The following is a 4,226-nucleotide window of genomic DNA, read 5'->3' as shown; positions in this document are numbered from 1 at the left end:
CTCTCTCTCTCTCTCTCTCTCTCTCTCTCTCTCTCTCCCCCTCCCTCTCTCCCCATGTTTGTGTGTATATTTACTTAATACATAAAGCTTTATTACCAAGGTTATAAAGTCTTCCACTTAACCTCATTTAGCTAGTTGAAAAAGAAATCTTTCGTTCAAGGCCTCATGAATTTTCAAAGTCATGGTTAGATTTGTCACTTTTTTCTTTGTTTGAATAATGAAGCTTACAAAAATTATTTTTAATGAATTTGTTAAAACATTCAGAGTATCCTTCTTATTAGTTATTAGTAGTTCGTTGTGTTTGTTAATAATAAAACTACTTAATTAAATGCCAAGAGCGTAGTAATTACGCGGATAGATGGAATATTGATAGTCAATAAACTTGACGGTTATTCTAAATGCAGCTATAACAAGTGAAGCGTTAAACAAAAAGTAGAGCATTTCTCTAAAGCTCAAAATGTTAGCCTTATACTTAAACTCTGGTTACTTCTTTTAAAGTGTGTAGACAAATTATTTAAAAAAAATAATAATAATAAAAATAATCGTATAAACTGCAAAAAGTAAGCAGTAATGAGAAATTAAATAAACAATGAACATGTTTGTTATAAATACGAGATTATTTGGAGTTATAGTAACCTTACGTTTCTAAACCAGCTTTAAGTACAATCTAAATATTTCATTTATTTATTAATGGTATTGAAATATTTAACTTATAATTACTTTGATACATAAGTCACAACTGGTTTTTAATGATTCAACTATTTCTTCGTGTTTCTTAAGTCAGGCTTTTTGGGCCTATTCATCATATAGATATATAATTTCTACTATCAATGATTTTATTTTCCTTAAAGAAAAGTAATGTCTGGCTCATTATGGACTGAAGGTCTTTGATTGTTTGATCCGTTTACACCGTCATTGGTTTATTGAGAGTATTACTTCCTGCTAGTGTTGATAATAAGGTTTAGTGCTATCTGTTACGTTATAATATTTAAAAAGCTTATTGTATTAATACGAATATCAATGACTGAGGTATGACTTGTCCTCTTTCATTAGAAGTTCTACAGAAATTTCAGGTTCCTGTAAAATCACATAGATTCTTTAGGGTTTGTTCTAATATCTTCAGATTTAATTTTTTTTTAAAATTTATTTAATGTAATTTACAACTGTACAAAATAACACAATAGGTAAATATATTGTATGTTTCGTATACACTTGAAAATCTTGGGAAGAAACCACCCATTGGTGGTACTTCAAACATTAATTTAAATTAGAAGGTTCCGTGGCCATCTTCTTTTCAGACGCCTAGGAGGATTATCAGGGATTGTTAAGGATGAAAGATTAAGAATTAATGGGTTAGGATGGTTAAGGAGTTTGGAATGAAAAGACGCATATCTGTTTTGGGTCAAATCTGCAACGAATGGGATGTTAAGGTCTTTGTGAATGAGTTTATTTGTGACGTAATAAGGAGCATCAAGGATTTTACTTAGGATTTTGGATTGTAAGGATTGGATGCGGGAAGAATTTGATGGTATGGTGGAGCCCCAGAGCTCAATTACATATCTCCAAATTGGTCTGATTATCGTAGTGTATACTAATATTTGTAGTAAATGGGAAGTTTAGAGCGTTTGTTAAGTAAGTGCTGTAGCAATCGGAATCTACGAGCAGTTTCTTGTCGTTTCAGTCTTGTGTGTGGATTCCAAGTAAGTCTCTTGTCAAGATGGAATCCTAAGTATCGAATCTGTTCAACAGGCGTTAGTGGAGTATTTAGAAAGGATACTGTAGGACAGGAGGGCAGAGATTTACGACGGAGAGTAACGGTGATCTGGTGGGATTTGTCAGGATTTATTTTGATTCTCCAGTTTTTACACCATTCTTCAATTGATGCTATGTGTGCCTGTAGTGTTTGTGATGCATTAGTTGGGTCGTTGTTTATAGAAAGTAAATATGTGTCATCAGAGTATGTTGTTATGACTGTGTTAGGGTGGGTTGGGTTGTCAGCTGTATAAACCGTATAAAGAATGGGACCTAAGATACTACCTTGAGGAACACCGGCGGACTGAGAAAAGAGAGATGAGTAGGCTAGATTATGATTTACTTTAAGGTTCTATCAGTGAGGTAGGAGCGGATTATAAGGAAATATCAGATTTAATTAAAACCTGACCTTTTGTCCTACTAGTACACCACAAACGAGAAGAACAGATGTTTTTCGTATCTTATACATCTTTAGGAGCGCTATAATGTCCAAATATATTATTTGTTGTAATGGATCGTACTCTTGGTTGCTGGTGAAGGATGCCGAATAAGAAAACAGAGTATTTCAACCCAAAAAGAAAAATGCGGGGATCAACCGACGAAAATGCTCCCATGCCGAGGTGGAGATAAAGACTTCTAACTATATTCCATACATAAATGTTCGCAGTGGTAGCATAATCTACGATTCTACACTTACGATACCTGTGGAGCCGAAAGGACAGGAAGGGTGTAAATAAATAAATTATGGGATGTTTTTGTCTAAAGTAAGTGTCTTACGCCAATTTTGAATTGTATTTTTTTCGAAGATGGGCTCGAGAACTTCTAATGTAGACATTTTATTAGATAGCTACCAATGGGCAGTTTCTCTATATGCCTACCATTATAATCTAGCTTTAAATTTACTAGATCTATTTTTTTCCATCAGTAGTTACTCGGTTGCTTCAGTCCAATACTGGTTCAGTGTGTAACCCTCTTTTCCAATAATGTTGGGCATTAGTTGATTGAAAATTTATTCCATTAAAAAATGACTATATTTTTAGTCGGAGATTTTATCATTGAACCATCTATCTAAAATGTTTTCTTAAAATAAGTAACGCTACCTTGGACATCTGGACAGACTGACCTGGAATTCTCACACAAGACTGAAAAGACAGGAAACTGCACGTAGATTCCGACTATTACAGCACTTACTTAACATACTGTCCAAACTTCGAATCCTTTACAAAACACTGATCTACATGACTGTAGATAAGGCCTATCTGGAAATACGGAGTTGAGCTTTGGGGCTCCACTAAACCTTCGAATCCCTGTCGTATCTAATCCTTACAATCCAAAATCCTCAATGCTCCTTACATTCTAACAAATAAAATCATACATAAAGACTTTAATGTTCCCTATGTAACCAATCTAGTCCGAACCAGATATCAATACTTCCATTATAAACTCCCTAACCACTCAAACCTATTAGTTTCTAACGTGGCTTCCTCTTTCATTTTGGACAATTCTCCGAGGCCCCTGAAAAATAGAAGAATTCGAGACCTTCAAATATAGAAATGTTATTTGGAATGGTAGTTTCTTTACAAGTCTGTGTCAAACTTACTAGATGTATTTATTATAAATACAGTTGTAAACGTTAATAAATAAATGTATGAGCCCCAGCCTTCTCCCACGATACCTAATATGCATCCTCCTTCCGCCCCATCTCTAAATTACCGATCATGGACAAAATCCTTCTTGAAAGAAGATGGCCTCGAGACCTTATATTGTAAAAACGTTTTTAGGGTGGTACCAATGGGTAGTTTCTCTACATTTTTGTAACATACCATTATGATATTACTTCGAATTTACTTGATATATTTTATGTACAGTTGTAAATATGAACAAATAATTATTGATATATTTAAAAATTAATTTATTTGCTTTTTAGATTCTGTGATGTTCTCCTATTTTTATTATATCATTTTTGATTATTTTAGTTGTCTGTCCTGTCATTGGTCACGTATTTTTTTTTTTTGGGGGGGGGGAGTTAGGCGAAGGAGGAAAACTGACCAATTTCTGTACGATAACATATTTTTCGAACAGGATTGCAATCTTATGTAGGTAAAAATAAAACTTACGATATTCTAGAAAGGAACCTCACCAAGGCGGAAATATATAAATGATTAGTAACACTTGACCATGATAAGGTTCAGACGGACTGTAAACATATATATTTATTTATAGCATGTGACCGTATAACAGCATGTGACAGTTAAGCCGGTCTCGTATTCTCGAGTTGATTAGTAAATACTAAAGTATTGGAACGATTTATTAGACGTTCGTCACGAAATTTTTGAGTTGATTAGTAAATACTAAAATATTAGAAAAATTTGTTAGGCGTGTACTGTTGTTATTATGAGTGTCCACTCGTAGCGTCAGTGTTGGTGACTCAATATCTTGTTTCTCAAGTTTCTTTTTCTCCGAATTGTACTCAC

The 4,226-nt window shown here is 33.8% G+C and overlaps 1 protein-coding gene across 1 annotated transcript in view; it reads left to right on the top strand.

Annotated features, from left to right (window-relative positions):
* The window catches only part of LOC106682330 (uncharacterized protein C6orf163 homolog), a 327,193-nt gene that overhangs the window by 65,086 nt on the left and 257,881 nt on the right, over nucleotides 1–4,226 (top strand). The window lies entirely within an intron of this gene.

This window comes from Halyomorpha halys, unplaced genomic scaffold (assembly GCF_000696795.3).
Source record: "Halyomorpha halys isolate HHAL.00 unplaced genomic scaffold, Hhal_1.1 Scaffold407.1, whole genome shotgun sequence".
Taxonomy (NCBI): domain Eukaryota; kingdom Metazoa; phylum Arthropoda; class Insecta; order Hemiptera; family Pentatomidae; genus Halyomorpha; species Halyomorpha halys.
Note: the sequence above shows the minus strand (reverse complement) of the source record. Positions and strands in the feature narration are given on the sequence as shown.